The sequence below is a fragment of the Schistocerca cancellata genome, chromosome 2 (assembly GCF_023864275.1).
Source record: "Schistocerca cancellata isolate TAMUIC-IGC-003103 chromosome 2, iqSchCanc2.1, whole genome shotgun sequence".
In the NCBI taxonomy this organism is placed as follows: domain Eukaryota; kingdom Metazoa; phylum Arthropoda; class Insecta; order Orthoptera; family Acrididae; genus Schistocerca; species Schistocerca cancellata.
In genome coordinates, this window is record NC_064627.1 from 423,281,118 (window position 1) to 423,299,371 (window position 18,254).

General features: G+C 42.2%; 1 protein-coding gene across 2 annotated transcripts in view; it reads left to right on the top strand.

The window, feature by feature from the left end:
* Positions 1 to 225: 225 nt before the first annotated feature.
* LOC126161885 (glutathione S-transferase 1) overlaps positions 226 to 18,254 on the top strand; it is a 97,602-nt gene continuing 79,573 nt past the window's right edge. Inside the window, exon 1 of one of the 2 annotated variants that reach the window (XM_049918023.1) lies at positions 226 to 341. The gene's annotated coding sequence lies outside the window, so the exon portion shown is untranslated. Of the gene's footprint in view, positions 415 to 18,254 lie in introns of both variants that reach the window. The other variant, XM_049918025.1, reaches the window with a different exon arrangement.

The following is an 18,254-nucleotide window of genomic DNA, read 5'->3' on the forward strand; positions in this document are numbered from 1 at the left end:
TCGGATAGTGGTACCGCAAGTACCCTACGCCACACACCATTAAGTATGATGTAGATGTAAATGAGTTGTGTGAAACTGACATTCGTATTTAATTTATGCTGGTGTGATGGAGCAGGATACGCTTGTGCGACTGTGACGACGTGTGGAAGCGCGAGCAGGCAGCAGACCGGCGGTGTGCGGTAGCTATAAGGCGGCGGGCGAGGCGCGCTCTCCCACCCGCCCCAGCGCAGCGGAGAAAGCGCGACCCACATTCCTGGGCTGCGCTGCGGCCGCTGGACGGATCAGAGCAGGCAGTCAGTTACCTCTGTGCAGTTCGCGTCGGCACGGCTGCCGATCCTCAGGTGAGTGGGAACACCTGCCACCGTACGTTAACGCTCACGCGCACGGCAACAGCACACACGCGAAGACCGACGTGTAAGCAGATGCCTGTGATTTTACCTATACTATTGGTAGTTTCTCATTGTATCTTCGAGGGCTATTCGGAAAGTAAGATCCCGTCGGTTGCGAAATGAAAACCACAGTGAAAATAAAAACTGTTTTATTTCCATCAGTTTGCTACAATTTCCAGCCACTTCTCTACATAGTCGCCACTCCGACTTAGACGCTTGTCGTAGCGTTGTGCCGACTTTCCAATATCCTCGTCGTAGAAGGCGTCCTCCTGTGCTTTGCGCCGCTTCTCTATTCTGGTCTGCTATTGTCTATGCCCAAATATTGTCTACAAAACCAGCGGCTCATGTGAGCAGAAATGAATATCAGAGGGAGCCAAGTTCGGGGCGTATGGTTAGTGATCAAACACTTCCCATCGAAAAGTCTGCAGTGGCGTCATCCATTGCACCTGCAGTGTGCGGCTGATAATGATCACGAAGAAGGAAATGTATGACAGGTACGTTATGTGAGGTTGCACGAAATCAGGCGAAACTGCGCAGTGGAAACCCATACTTGGCGGAAGACACTGCTGTTCTGGGCATCTTTATGTGCTCACTGTGTTCTCAGAACTGAAAAGAGCCACGTGACGTGATCGACAGGTGCATTAGACACACTGCCCAAAACATCCGTACAAAGCTTCATCGGATTTCCACTGTCGTTTCCATTTCGCGACCTACCGGAAACTTACTTATCGAACAGCCCTCGTACATCTACATATATATTCCACAAGCCACTGTACGGTGCATGGTGGACGTTAGCGCCTCTGTTCGAGCCCAGATTTCTCTTATCTTGTGTCCACGATAGTTTCGCGGGATTTACGTTTGCGCCAGTACAATAGCTTTTCAGACTTTCTTTCTTTCTTTCGCAACTGCCTTTATCCCGCATTGTGTGCACGTTCGGCAGGGTTAAGTATGGAATTGGCATGGTTAATTTAATGTACCCCAGCTGTCTGCGTCTAGTGAAATCGTGAAAGAGTGTGAATGTGTTTAAAATGTCTGCGAATCGTGTAACTGAGGCGGGACGTGGGGACCAGCCCGGTATTCACCTTGTAGGATGTGGAAAACCTCCTAAAAACCACATCCAGGCTGGACGGCACACCGGCCGTCGTAGTTAATCCTCCGGGAAGCAGCGCATTAGAGCTCTTGGCTACCTTGGCGGGTAGTACAATAGCTTTTCAGTCATCCGCAAATACTGGTTCTCTAAACTTTTACAGCATTGTTTCGCGAAAAGAACGTCATCTTCCCTCGAGTTACTCCCCTTTGAGTTCACGGAGCATTTTCACAATACTCGTGTGTTGATTTAGCCCACCGGTAACAAACTTAACAGCACGCCTCTCAAGTACTTTACGATTTAATGAGGAGCCCAAACACTCAGGCAGCACATTGCACTGGATTGCAATAGTGTTCTACACGTGGTATTCTTCATAGATGAGCTAGCGTTTCCTAGAGCCGAACTCAATTATTCGCCTGCCCTAATACCAACGCAAGTGCTCGTTCCGTTTCTCATAGCTTTGCAGCTTTACGCCTAGACTAAGTATTTAATCGACGTGGCTTTGCCAAGCAGCGCACTGCTAATACCCATCTGCATTAACTTAAATCTGAAGCAAGCTGCCATTCATCACACCAAACAGAAATTTTCTCTAAGTCACGGTGTATCCTGTACAGTTACTCACATACGACAATTTCCTGTGCACTGCAACGTCATCAGCAAAGAGTCCCAGATTGCTGCAAACCCTACGCGTCAGATCGTGTATGTACTCAGGGTGTTCCACGACCAATGTTCAGTATTCAGAGATACGACAGAAACGACCATTATAAGCAAGAAAAGTTATTAAAAATGTGTTCTCAAAGGCATACCTTAAGATCTATTAGCGCTTGTTCATCTTCCCTATTGACAATTACGTCTCTTCCACTGAACAAGTGCTCCTAGTTTTTTAGGCCCGATGTTTACCAGACATTTTTTCTTATTTTGGTCCCTACTACCTCCTCCTAAAAAATGGAAAGGAAAAGACTTGCAGTAGAAGAGATTCGTTTCACAGTTTCGAAGATACTCATAGCTCTTTAGGTCAGAATTTTTGAGCCCATGTTTACTAGACTTTATGTGCTTTAATTGATCGTTCTTGTCATATCCCTCAATACTAACCATTCCTCCTGTGGCAGCCTGTGATGATGATGATGACGTTTGGTTTGTGGGGCGCTCAACTGCGTGGTTATCAGCGCCCGTACAATTTCCCAACCTTTGCTCAGTCCAATTTCGCCACTTTCCTGGATGATGATGAAATGATGAGGACAACACAAACACCCAGTCATCTCGAGGCAGGTGAAAATCCCTGACCCCGCCGGGAATCGAACCCGGGACCCCGTGCTCGGGAAGCGAGAACGCTTCCGCGAGACCACGAGCGGCGGACGTGTGACAGCCTGTGTAGAGAACAAGAGCGGTCCTGTCAACTTTCCTATGGCATTTCCGATGATCACTCGTCGTTCAGGACAACGTACTGAGTTCTATTACTCAAGAAGTCTTCGAGCCACTCACATTTCTGGGCACCTATTTTGTGTACTCTGACCTTCAAGAGTCTGTAGTGGGGCAGCATCTCAAATGCTTTTCCGAAATCTAGGAATATCTTGTCTTCCTGTTCTCCTTCATTCATGGTTCGCAGGATAATGTCTGAGAAAAGAGTAAGTGTTTTGCACGAGCAGTGCTTTATAAATACGTGCTGATTTTGGGGCAGAAACGCGGAAATTCATTATATTCGATCTTAGAATGTGCTCAACAAATCTGCAGTAACTCGTTGTTAAGGGTATTGGTCTGTAATTTTACGGATCTGTCGTTTCACGCTTCATATATACAGGAGACTCCTGCACACTTTTGCAGTCGGTTGGGGCTTTTGTCCTGGGAGGGAGATTCGCGATAGATGCAAATTGTGTAAGGGACCGAAAACGAAGAGTACGCTTTGTAAAACAGAACTAGGATTCCATTCGAACTCGCCAAAGTATTTGGTTTCAACTCTTTCAGTTTCTTCTCAATACCAGGGAATCGTATTTCTGTTATCTCCATACAGGAGTCTGTGGAACGGTCAAACGATAGTATGTCTGTGCGACGCTCCTTCGTGAATGATTTTTAAAAGCGAAATTTAAAATTGCAGGTTCCGTTTTCTTGTCTGTTACAGACAGGTCTATGAGTCTACTGAATAGACACCTTCGATCCGCTTAAGTGACAAACAACGAAAAAAAAAAAAACAGTGAAGACGATTCAGATATCATCTCACTAACTCAGTGATACATAAAAAAAAGTGACGAAAGCTTCTCGGGTTCCCTGTTTAGTAACAACTTCATCACGATAAAATGTTTCTCGAAAAATTAGGACGGATTCAAGAGAAACCACACGTGTGAACCACTTTTTGCTTTATTCATAGACGACATCCTGCAAACAATTATGTTGGTGAATAGGCAAATACCGTCTTCCTAGATTGGCAAAAGGCTTTGCACAGTCTACAACTTGTCTATTAGGACCCTGTTCGTTATACTGGATTGCGAACATTCCACAGAAATGAAATTAGCAACGATTGAGCCCTAAGGAAGCGTAGCAACACCTCTAATATTTTCAATATACTTAAACAAATTATCAATAATCCACCTTCGTAGCTGAGTGGTCAGCGTATATAGTTGTTATGCGGACGACCCGGATTCGATTCCCAGGACTGTCAGGTATTGTTTCTTGGCTGTAGGACTTGCACGGTGTGCACTCAGCCTAGTGATGCCAATTGAGAAACTATTTGATTGAGAAGTAGTGGCAAAACGGCCAGGAGAGCTGTGTGCCGCGTGGAGTGGCGGCGCGGTTTGATGCGCCATGTCACGGATTGCTTGGCCCCTCCCGGCGGAGGTTCGAGTCCTGCTTCGGGCAGCGGTTTGCGTGTTGTTCTTGGCATAAGTTAAAGTAACTGTAAGTAGTGTGTAAACCTGGGGATCGATGACTTCATCAGTTTGGTCCCTTAGGAATTCACACGCGTTTGAACATTTTGAAGAGCTGTGTGCTGGCTGACCACATGTCCCTCCAATCGCATCTGGATGAAGCCACAAGGCAGAAGATGATAAAACGGCCGGTCGACATCTCTTGGCCTTTCAGGGTCTGGACGAGGAGCTCGGATATTTTTAACAGAAGCACTATTGGGTTGTTTGCTGACGAAACTGTTGTGTACTGGTAAGTATCGTCGTCGTCGAAAGACCGCAAGAAATTGGGAGAAGACTCGGACAGAAATTCCACTTAGTATAACGAATAGTAACTCTCATTAAATGTGGATGGATGTAAAATTATACGTACAAGAAAGAGAAAGATGTCGACTGAATCCGATTATAGATCAGCGCTGAACGTTGTGAGCGTGTGACATCGTAAGGTCTTTAGGAGTAATACTAAGAAGCAGGGGTGAAAGACTAAGGGGTCTCCATCTGTAACATATCGTCATCTGGACTGAATAATACGACGGTCCACCTGGCCGCTATCTTCAGGTGAGTAGACCGTCGCACGAACTCACCGGAACTGAAATCAAACACTTTTTTTTTTCTTTATTGTAATTTTAGCACCTCATACAGGCGGGCTGTCAGGAGCATAGTACGCCGCTCTTCAGCCTTAAGTGGTACAATCATGAGACAAAGAGGCGACATAGACAATACAATGAAAATGGCGGGCAAAAAAAGTAGAGACAAAAAACAATAAACATGAAGCCGTTCACGCTGGACGATAAAAACACTAACACTTGTTGACACGGTGCACAGAACACGGAGGACGGTGACGGCACATGAGAACAGTGGAGTTGTAACTGCGAAAGAACACGAAACACAAAACGAAGTACACACACGAGGAAATCAAACACGCTGCTGCGGCTCCTTTATACAATTACCGTAGGTCCACAGCGCATGCGCGAACATAACTGCCCTCTAGCGCAAGGCACAACAGCGCACCAGTGGAAACAATAAATCGGTATCAATTACTATTGTCAGTTTTTGATGACCGAAACAAACACGGTTGTTTCTTAATGTCAAACAAAACAAGTTTCCAACTCTTACTTAAAGAATACCCCTTACCTCTGTTTATAATATTGTCAGATAGCCGGATTTCGATGGCTTCTTTCACTACACAGTCTCAACACCGTGACGCAGGGGCAACCACTTATGTCCTTCAGTAAGACAGTGCCCGCCACTGCAGATTTTTCTCGCTGAAATAAATGTGTGTGACAATGATGCTCCTCGTATAGATCCTGGACCGCACGTTCGTTTGTCCAGTACAGGTTTTCCCGCAATGGCAGGGAATCTTGTAGACCCTGGGATTTCTCAAACCCAAATCATCCTTCACTTAGCCCAACAGAGCTCTGGTCTTAGCTGGCGGACGGAATAAACTTTTAATATCATATTTCTTTAAAATTCTTCCTATTTTTGAAATTATGCTTTCATCAAAAGATAGGAATGCCACCGATTTGCTTATATCTTCTGTTGGTTCCCGCGAAGGTCGTGTAGAGCACGACGGATATGATTGTCAGTGTAACCATTCTGCTTGAACACAGCTTTTAGACAATCCAGTTCTTATGTCAAACTATCTGCATCTGAGGCGGCGCAAGACCTTTTTGCGAATGTACGTAGGACCCTATTGCGTTGGTACGATGGATGAAAACTTGATGCATGAAGATATCGGTCCGTATGCGTGGGCTTACGATAAACACTATGTCCTAATGTTCCATGATCCTTCCAGTAGACCAAGACATACAAAAACGGAAGTCTTCCACCCTTTTCAACTCCCATCGTGAACTTAATATTGAGAAGCAGACAGTTAAAATGATCTAGGAAACGATCCAGAGCATCCCTACCATGTGGCCATACCAAAAATGTATCGTCGACGTATCTCCAAAAACAAGTTGGTTTTAAGAATTCCGTCTTCAGTACCATGTCCTCAAAATCTTTCATAAACAAACTGGCGACTGTGTTCAAAGTATTTGTCATTAAATAAAAAATGCGTCGACGTCAACACATGTCGACAAAGCTTAGTTGTTTATTCGTCCAATTTTTCGCCAATTAATTGCAAAGAATCTGCAAGAGAAATTCTGGTAAACGGAGCCGCCGCAGCCTGTTTGATTTCAATTCCCGCAAGATAGTGCGACGGCTTACTCACCTGAAGATAGCCGGCAGGTGGACCGCCGAAATTTTGCGTCCAGATGACGATATGTTCCAGCTGGAGACCCGACACGAATATCAAAAATTACTAAGCCGGGAAAGTTTATTGAGCCACAACTAGACTAAGATTGGTTGGAGACGTTCTGAGAAAATTTATTGCATCTGTAAAAAAACCACATACAAATCGTAAGAAAGACCGATTCTAGAGAACTGTTCCAGTGTTTGGTGTACTTATCAAGTAAGCAAGGCATCAGACATCTAGCTAATTCAGATACGTGCTGCTCGGATCGTCACAGGTGGGTGTGGTGTCATTCGATAGTGTAACGGGAAAGCTTGAGAAACTTAAAGGGGAAGCGTTGGAAGGGAGGTGACATACTTCTCGCGAATCCCTGTTGGAGAAATTTAGAGGACCCGTACTCCAGGGACACTGCGCGGCTGTTATGATGTCAGCAACGTATAACTCGCGTACGCGAATGGCGTAGGAAAGAAAATAGATAGTACCCTCTCGTGCACTGTGCAGTGAATTGCATGGAGTGTTCGAAAATTCAGTGTCCAGACTGATAGATATTACGACGTAGCAAACAACAAATATATTTCGCTTTGAAACCAGGTGTCGGAAACACATTATGATTGAGCACTAAGTATGTGCCAGAACTCCCACTGCGAATAAGATAAACAGAAAGTATCCTTTTCACACACCATTACAACGGATTTCGTTTGAAGCACGTAGCGTTGTGACGTCCTGGCTTTCGCAGTGAGGTAGTACGAGGAGACGATGATCAGTCCTTAGTTTTATAAAGAAAAAATGATAGCATGGATTTGAAAAAAAATAGTCAAACATAACATATTTGCGGCATTTATCCGCGGCTAGAAAGGCCTCCTTAGTGTTCAGAAAGCGTATCCTTTTCAAATATTTGTCGAGTTTGGGAACAAATAATAGCCTGAGGGGACTATTTCAGGTGAATTGGGTGGATGTTTGAGTATCTGAAATTGACGAGTTCCAAATTTTCCCTGCGTGATGGTAGCCTTATGAAGAGGGTATTGTCTTCCATAATGAAGAACCATTTTCTCAGCTTTTCCCGCCGTTTGGAGATCAGTTCCTGCTTCAGTTTGTCGATAAGTTCAAAACAGTATTTTGCCTTGATGGTTTTACCATGTTATATGTCGTTAGTATTTAGGATTCTATCTTCCTCCCAAAAGACGAATGCGAGCAATGTTTCTACTGATCTTTGTGTTTTGAACCTCTTTGGACGTGGACTGTTCTTGGTCTATGGATCATAATTCTATATCCATGTTTCATCCGTAGTGACGAGACGATCTAACCCTCCCTCCCCCTCCCTCCCCCCACCCCCAAGATCCTTGCGAAATTGGTTCTAAATGGACTGTGAAGCAATAAAACGTTCACGCTTTTGATCTGCATTGAGATATTTGGGAACCCATTTGGCTGAGAGGTTTTTCATGTCCAAGAGCCCATGCATAAAATGACCCACACGTTCTGGGGATATGCCCAGGGTCTCTGCTGTCTTTGTAGCAGTTGGCCTCCGATCATCCAGGATCACGGAAGGAGCAAGATCCGCGGCTTCCGGAACTGTGACTTGAGTTGGCCTTCCTCAATGCTCTTCATCTTCAGTGCTGAAATTCACTGTTTTAATTGTATAAACCCATTCTTGATAATGGAGTAGGAAGGGCAGTTAGCATCAAATGTACCGTATGCATAATGATAAATTTGTTTGGCAGTGCTCCCGTTAAGAAAAGAAAAACTTAATCACAGGACGACTCTCTTTCACCATGAGTTCTCTTTTCTTGCGTCATGTTCATAAAAACCAATGTTACTGGCACGCCGTTAATATTGCATATAATGTAAACAACAAGGTATAATGCCAAAACACCAGAGTTAATCTACATCAATTTTAGTTAGGAGAAGCCAAGGACTGATAAGCACCTCCTGGTCAACAGCACGTATCACTGTAGTCGCCGTATGTTCAGCAGTCGATGCATAGGTCAGGGAGGACCTGTACATTGGTTTGCAATATCCCCAACCTCAACCCATTAGAAATACTTTCTTGTAAGAAATAAGATTTAACAAGCACGACGGTGTAACAATGATACTAGAAAGTCCGTAACTCATCGCAAAGTAGTAATCAGGAAGGCAGAAAACAACCCTTAGTGAAATCTGAAGTCCAAATCAGTAGCCGGCAGCCGGGATCCATTAGTGCGTGATGTGGTTGATGTGTACAGTCTTCACTCGGGGCGTAGTCAGACTCAGAGTCTTCCGACCTCTTCTAATGAATGCCCTTACTACTTAAATCGATTTTGCTGAAAGTCTTAAGTTACATGAAATCAGCCTATTAAAATCTCTGGTGGAGCCCTTCTTCTTAATATTCAGCGGCTGGCTTGCTAGAAAAGATCTTCACATACGTTATTATTATTAAGCGCTGCATTCAGTTGGGAAAAAATCGATCGTTTTGAACACTTCGTTCAGTTTACGACAGATCTAAAATTTCAGATGTGGACGAAGCCTTTTTGGACGATTTCAATAAAACTCAGAGATTGCAGGCTCTCTTCGTCACAGCTGAAACTTCCCAATTAATTACAGGCCCCAGACAATCATCAACAATTCAGACAGAGAACGCATTCGTCATTCACTCTAAAATGAAATGGTCACAAACCTTATTTCTGAGGAAAATTGTATATTGAATCCATTTCCGTACATGTACCGTTTCCGTGGATTTTTAGGCTCATGAAATTTACTTTTACAAGTCCTTCTTTCTCTTTGTCTACCCCGCTAGCGGCACAAACTTTCCTGCCTCGCTTTATCGCGAAGAAGAGTAAATAAATCTCCTTTTGCAATACGAAAATCTCCCAACCGATACTTTCCGAAGCTTTTCCTTTCTCTCTCTTTCTATCTCTCTTTCTATAACTATAAATATAATGACCATGGAGCATACATCTGTGTACCTCTGTTATTCCAAAGAATAAACGTACTCGAAAAATACCTTGGCGTCGACGAGCTGTCGGCGCATATATTACTAGAAAATCTGCTCAGATACTTTTCATACGTAAATAAATGTGGATGATTTGATTGACCATTATTAATTATTGCGTGGTAGAGGGTAATTTTCCGTGGGGAGATTACAATGCCCCTCGCAGCGAGCGAAGTTTGTGAGGTCAATTTTTATTCACCGAACACACTTCGCGAGCTATCTATTAGCGTGGATAACCCGGAAGTGATGATTGTCAGTCCTCCGACTGAAAAAGAATATTGTGTTTGAACTAGACGAAGAAAAGAAATGTTGAAGACAGAAGAAATGAAGAGACCGGTACCGCGGCTGTATTACTTTTACGTGCATCTAGGTGTTATGTTTGCTGTGCACAACCAAGGAAGATGATCTTTCATGAACGTATGTCAGGGTCTACCCATTCGGGAACTTTCTTAAGCAGGGAAACCTTGGAAAACCTCTTAAGCTTAGACCCCCAGCCTACGGTACATAGAAGATAGGAAAGCCTATAGAAGAACAAAAATAATTTTGAAATTTATCTCTAAAGGAAAGATAGGGCCTAATTAGTACCACGATTTGGAGAAGAGTAGTTTGTGCCTCTAGCAAAAAAAAACGTTTTACAATAAATAACGTGAATTTGCGTTTTACAATCTTGCTTCTAGGACAATATATCTTGCGGTGCTAAACTCCCCCGGGTCTTGCATGTGCCCGACGTCCACAGTTGTAGTCGGTCTTCTATGCGGCCCCCTCTGTCGTTGATCTTCTACGCGGCCCACAATGGGAAGAGTAGAAGGGACAGGGATACTCGAATTCACATGCAACATTCATTCCAAAAGGATTAGCAATGACCAAAAGGGAAACTCTTCCTGTAAGAGAACTGATTAAGTAGCACCGTCCAAGATTCTCCTTTTTGAAAGCAAAATCCTTGTGGCTTCATGGATCCTTTTTGTTACGACGTACTTCAAGGAATTCAACTCTTAATTAATGATGTTGCCAAAAGCATCATCCGATTTACTCTCGTTTGAATACTCCTTTTGACTTTGCCTCCCCACTTGTGCTTATAAGTCCAAAAGTTTTAACAGATTTTCTGTGACTGATTTGTTCTTCGTAATTTAAAGGATTCATGTAACTGACTATAGATTTTGGATTCAAATTATCGAATAATGGAAAGTGTAGTTCATTTTATTTCAAGACATCATCCATATTTCTTTGATAAGTCATATAATTTAGCTATACTCAAAAAAAACTTTTTATTCTAAATACATATATTTCTACACTTGAGTGCTGAAATGTAGAAGTTATTAGCATTGAAGAATGCGGATTCACTTCTTTCATTTACTCTCTGATTCATACAGCGTTCATCCATGCTCATATATGGAAATGGATTTTTCACACAAAATTCCCAAATGAACACGAACCATTAAATTACTAGTGAATCTATGAATACTACTTTCTTTAATCATTCTATAATAAATTAAAACTCTTAACTTCTAATTATACCACCTATTTCTTTTAAAGTTCAACATGAATCAATTTATCCTCGCGTTTGGTGCGAGTCTCTTACAAAGAATATCTGTATCGTCTATATCGATTTTAATTCTCGCGCTGACGTCAACTGTTTTGCGCGGGAAATAATCGTTGCGGCGTTAACCGTCACTCACGATTCACTACCACAATTCACATATTTACACATTTAAGCGTTCACATGAGATTATATACGAATCTTCACTCGAACCTCTTTAGATTATTCAGCGTCATTTGCAGGGAAACATTTTATTCTTCTTGAAGGTCAGTCCGATCTTTTATACATCTTGATAACATTAGCAATGCTAAAGTTCTATGTTCACCCAAACCACAGGTGAAGCCTATCTCCACTATCCTTTTTTATAACCCTCAATAGTACTAATTAGTCATTATTTCTATACTCTATGTCACTAACTAACTATTTCAATTTAAAGGCTTTTAACATTACACACACACAGTTTATTGTTATATTTTTTACGAGCGTTCATCTCTGTCACTCGGAACACCATTCCTCCCTATCTTCTAATCTTCATTATATCTTTTTAAGTCGTTATGAGGAAATAACCCTTTTATTTTGTTCGATCCCGGGTATGCTAACAGATAAGCTCCAGGACGCGGAATTTGTAGGATAATGAATGGTCCAGTATATAGTAACTCCCACTTCTTTATACTTTTCTTTATTACGGATGATTTGGTATGTCGTTTGACTAGTACCTTCTCGCCGACATGGTATGTCTGTACCCTCTTGATCCATTTGTCATATCGTTGTTTTCTTTGATCAGACTTTTTCGTCATATTTATGATAGCTTGTCTTATTTTTTCTTCCCAAGGCATCTCGGTTTCCTGAGTTTTGGGGATATGGTGAGTCCAGAAGTTTTCCTCCTTTTCTTCGAACATCAATTCACGAGGTGTATATCCAGTTGAGGAGTGTGGCATGTTATTGTATATTTGCTCAAACTCTTCCACATAATTTGCCCACGCAGTTTGCTTATTATGGCAATACGTCCTCATAAATCGATTGAATTCTCTAAAAATCCTCTCCACCAAATTACCTTGTGGGTGGTAAAATGATGTTAGTACGTGTTTCACACCTACTTGAGACAAAGTCTGCTTCCACCGGAGTCCCGTAAATATTTTAGCATTGTCAGTTATGATCGCCTTTGGTATACCCACATGTGGAAGATAATCTCTTATTAATCTTAATACAATTACTTTTGCTGTAGCCGTCTTTATCGGGTATAGCTTTACGTATTTCGTGCACACATCCAGAAATGCTAACACATATTTAACACCACCTCTTGAAGTAGGTAACGGTCCACACAGATCGCACGAAATTAATCCTTTTCGTTCTTGTACTACTATAGAGCATAATGGGTGCTTAGTCCCTTTTGAATCCGGCTTTGTTTTTTGGCAGATTATGCACCTCTTTAAGACCTCGTGCACTCTGCGCTTTATGTTGGGGAAATAACAGTACCCACTTATCTTGTCTGCACATTTTGTCGCACCGAAATGTCCCCAGGTCAAATGAGTGAACCAGACAAGTTTCTCTATTTGTGCCTCAGGTATACAAACACACCAACGGACTTTGTTTGGCCTTCCACAGCGGAAAAATAATACGCCATTTACTAGCTTGTAATAATTTGCAATCTGATCCGAAGGTTGCTGTTGTAACCTTTGAATGACACTTCCCCATTTAGCATCCTTTTTCTGTAACTGGGCCATATGCACACACAAATTGATGTAGTACGTCTTATATGGATTTTCTTGCAGCAGCAATATCGGGAATTCTGAGGAATTATTTACTTCAATCTCTTTGGTTAAACCCTGCGGTGACCTTGATAGAGCGTCCGCAATCATGTTTTGCTGCCCTGAGACATGTACGATCTGAAACTGGTATTGTTGCAGAGCGAGAGTCCATCTAGCCAGTCTGGGGTGTAACAGTTTACACGTTTGTAAAAACGTTAATGAGTGGTGATCGCAATATACGATAGTCTTCGACCCATATAAGTAATAGTGAAATTTTTTAAATCCCCAGACGACCGCAAGAGCCTCCAATTCTGTCGTCGTGTACGTTCGTTCACAGTTGGACAAAACACGACTAGCAAACGCAATCGGACAAAAGTTAAGCTGTCCATTTATCTTGCGTACTTGGAAAAGGCACGCTCCAAGACCCACATTTGACGAATCTGTTGACAAATAGAATTCCTCTTGCATGTCCGGATGGTACAAAAGCGGTGCATTTACTAATTGCTTCTTTATCTCTTCGAATGCTTCTTGACACTCTAATGTCCAGAGCCAGGGCACATCCTTCTTCAGCAAACTATTCAGTGCTGCTGCATTCATGGCCTGATTCGTGATAAATCTTCTAAAAAATGATGCAAGACCCAAAAACCCTTTTAGTTGCCTCCTATTTCTTGGTGTTGGAAACTTACTAATCGCCATTAGCTTCTCCTTGGTCGGTAAAATTCCCTTTGCGTCAATTATATGCCCCAGGAACTTGATTCTATTTAGTGCAAAATGTGATTTCTGTAGGTTAGCAGTTATTCCCATGGTTTTGAAAACGTCCAACACCCGCCTCAGTAAAGTAATATGCTCTTCCCAGGTCTTCGATGCAATAAGCATATCATCAACAAATACTGTTATCCTGCTTCTTAGTTCTGGGCCTAATGCGTAATCTAGCGCTGCTATAAAAATTCCAGCACTAATGTTGAGTCCGAAAGGAACTACAGTAAATTGGTAACTTCTTCCTGCATAAATGAAAGCTGTATATTTCCTCGATACCTCATCCAGCTTGACTTGCCAATAAGAACTCCGCAAATCGATGCTCGTCAAATATTGGATATCCTGGAACCGTTGTATCAGTTCGTCTATGTTTTCCGGGTGTGTCCTCACTGGAATTATAATTTTATTTATTTCCCTGGCGTCGAGTACCAGTCTCACAGTTCCATTTGCTTTTGGCCCAACCAACAATGGGGAGCAGTATGGGCTTGTAGAGGGTTCGATCAAACCCCATTTCAACATGCGATCTATTTCCTTTTGAACTTGAGCCTTTAACCTCCAGGGAACAGGATAGAAAGTTCTACAATACGTTTCGTGCGGCTTAACGTAGAGATGGCATATGTATCCTTTAATCACTCCTGGCCTTTCATCAAACACGTTTTCATACGCTGATAATAACCCTTTCAGCTGCTTCTTCTGATCTTCCGTGATGTAGTCGGATTCATTTAACTTCTCATCCACTAATTGACCGAAATCTCCTTTGACTTTGAACTCATTATTCACGTGCTGTTTAGAATTTCGTGCAGTCCTGATTACTTGCACACTGATCCCACTATTATATTTTCTGGTAAGGCTTTCTTTTTTCAACAAGTCCAATTCAATTTCTTGTTTATTTACATCTAACCAAATTTTTCCTGTTTTAAAATCTATTCTGCATCCGTATTGACGCAGGCTGTCGACTCCGATAATGCAGTCCACCACCAAATTTTTCACCACAAGGAATGTGCTTAATATTGCTACATTTCCTACTTCTACACTAAGTAGTGACTGCACTTTTACATTCGCCGATCGAGCCCCAACGGCGCCTATTATTTTGCAATTTTGAACTGGAAAAATTGGTACTCGTCTTATATTTCTGATCTTGTTGAATAGAGCCTCCGAAATGACATTTGTGGTTGCAACTGTGTCTAAAACTGCCACTATAGGTACAGTTTCCAAAATGACTTGCACTTCGGCTACTGCCACCTGTTCCCTATTCTCATCTTGGGGTTCTAAGTCCTCGGTCAATTCATCTGCCAGTAATCGTCCATCATTATACGTTAGCATGGGTATACATATCCTGTTGCCCCTCAACCTATTGTTGACCGCTCCTCCGGGGCACGAGTGGGTCCTTACAAGTTTGTTGGATTTTGATTCACCTGGTGGTTGACCTCATCCGTCACTTCGGTAATTACCGGTTGATTCGCGGATGTCCGTCCCCACTGATGTTGGTTATTTGAGTTTGTTCCCCCCGGTTGGTTCCACTTTCTATTACTGTTATTGTTCCAAGCTTGTGGTCTGAAATTCCTTTCGTTCCCCCATACGGGATTATATCGTTTCCCATTCCTGTTGTTCCTTGGATAGCCCCTCGCAAGACTATTGCCGGTATTATTATTGAGATTTTGAGGGGTTTCTCCACTATTTATCGATCTCTGTGCGTTCCCTTGCCTACCATTTGGCGGAGGTTCTATCTCCCGATATTGGAATCTGTTGTTACGGGCTTTCTGGTTGTTCTCTTCTATAATATCTATATGATCTAACGTCGTGAGGAACGACTCCAGGTCTTTATCGTTGCCGTAAATTAATTGATTCCGGATGCTCGTTGGTAATCTTGCTTTAAGTATGTTTATTATGTCTGGCAAAGGCATAGGTCTGTCCCAATATCTAGTTTTATTTATATATTTTTCAAAATACTTCCTAAGGCTTCCTTTCGAAAAGGAGAAAGGCTCTGGGTAGAGCACCTCCTGCCTTAGGCGTTCCTGTACTCCTTCTGACCAGAACTTTGCTAAAAACGCTTTCTCAAAATCGTCATAGGTCGAGCAAACAGAAGTCATATCCGATGCCCATATCGCCCCCGAACCTTGTATATACCCAGTAACGAAACTGATCTTCTGCCACTCCGACCAATTTCTGGGTAGAACTCCTCTAAAACTTCGAATAAAAACAATCGGATGGACCCCCCTTTTGTCAGTATTAAAAATCTGAAATTGCCGATGCTTTATCATTTTTTCTTCGGCATGGCAAAGGCTTTCGTAATCTCCGTCAGATAAAACTTCACGCGAACAACTAGCTCGTGGCAATTTAATATTTGAGTTACTCACACAAGCCGGTATTGTGTGCGAATGTGCAGTAACTGGCTCTATAGTCGCTGGCAACTTCTGCTGCTGGCCGGTATTCATTTGTTCTGAGCCTTGTTGTGAAACGCGTATCGACTCTGCTATCGTTTGTTTCCAATGCTCGAAATCAGCACCTAACTGCTGTCGCACTTCCTCTAGTCCTTTCGCAAACAAATTCTCTTCCTGTTTGCCGCACAGACTCTGGAATGCTTCTTTAACATTATGCTCAACGTTTTCACACATTAGCCTTTTGTTTTCTAATGTGATTTCGGATAATTTACCCGTTAATACATTAATCTGGTGGTCTATAACGTCTTGACGTTCTGTCAGATGTTCCACACTTTCCTTTATGTTCGTCTGCGTACGTGCCAATTCAGGAAGTTGCGCAATTGCACACGACATGGCATCTTGCTTTTGTACTAATTGCGGAACCATTTCCACCTGTTCGCGTACGGTATCTATCTTAATAGCCACGTACTCCTTCATTTCTACACGTACGCGGTGAGTAGATTCCTCACATTGAGCTTTAACCAATTCGATTTGTGCAGTTAATTTTCGTTCCGTCTCTTCGGCCTGATCTTTAAGTTCCTTTGTCTTCGCCTCTATCCGTTGTTCTAATTCGGAAAAACTGTCGTGTAATTGCTGCTTAATCTCAGCTTTCAGCTTTTCCTGCCCTTCCGTAACTGATGCTAACTTCGTATTCAAATCATTTTGCCCCTCAGTAACTGAGGCTAACTTCGCATTCAGATCATTTTGCCCTTCATTCACTGCGGCGAACTTCGCGTTAATGTCGGTTTTCAAATTTTCTTGCCCTTCAGTAACTGAGGCTAATTTCGCGTTAATGTCAGTTTTCATATTTTCCTGCCCTTCAGTAACTGAGGCTAATTTTGTATTCATATTATTCACGGTCTCCGTTAACATCTGCATCTGCCTCATGATAATGACCAATGGGTCTAATCCATGTTGCGTACTGGCTGATACATCTCCCGCCGTGTCTACCGGGCGTTCTATTGCGCTATCTGTAGCGATCGGTTCTACAACACTCCTTACTACATCATTATCATCAGTGCTCACAGCTGAAGGCTGTTGCGTATTGCTCTGCTCTGCTTGACTCATTTTAAACATTGCCCTCGTTAAAACCATATAAATGTTCTACCGTCAAGATATATATATATCTCCCTTCACACGAATACTTCTGTGGCTACTTTGTTATGGTACTTATACAGGTAAATGCAACTAGGGCAAGTGAATCAAACTACTTCTGTTATGAACACAATTAGAAAATGTTCAAATCTACGTCTACTTCCTCAATACTATCAAGTCTAAAATTATGTCCAGCGTGCTGCTTTTATTTGTCGATGAAATAATGCGCCTGCGAGTATTTCTTCTCTTTTCCCCGTTAAGTTGTCTCGTCGTAGTTCACATGAAACAAAGAACAAAATTATTTTAACAACGTCCAAAAACGTGTCCTGTCACGGATTGGCCATTCTAATGAATGCCCTTACTACTTAAATCGATTTTGCTGAAAGTCTTAAGTTACATGAAATCAGCCTATTAAAATCTCTGGTGGAGCCCTTCTTCTTAATATTCAGCGGCTGGCTTGCTAGAAAAGATCTTCACATACGTTATTATTATTAAGCGCTGCATTCAGTTGGGAAAAAATCGATCGTTTTGAACACTTCGTTCAGTTTACGACAGATCTAAAATTTCAGATGTGGACGAAGCCTTTTTGGACGATTTCAATAAAACTCAGAGATTGCAGGCTCTCTTCGTCACAGCTGAAACTTCCCAATTAATTACAGGCCCCAGACAATCATCAACAATTCAGACAGAGAACGCATTCGTCATTCACTCTAAAATGAAATGGTCACAAACCTTATTTCTGAGGAAAATTGTATATTGAATCCATTTCCGTACATGTTCCGTTTCCGTGGATTTTTAGTCTCATGAAATTTACTTTTACAAGTCCTTCTTTCTCTTTGTCTACCCCGCTAGCGGCACAAACTTTCCTGCCTCGCTTTATCGCGAAGAAGATTAAATAAATCTCCTTTTGCAATACGAAAATCTCCCAACCGATACTTTCCGAAGCTGTTCCTTTCTCTCTCTTTCTATCTCTCTTTCTATAACTATAATTATAATGACCATGGAGCATACATCTGTGTACCTCTGTTATTCCAAAGAATAAACGTACTCGAAAAATACCTTGGCGTCGACGAGCTGTCGGCGCATATATTACTAGAAAATCTGCTCAGATACTTTTCATACGTAAATAA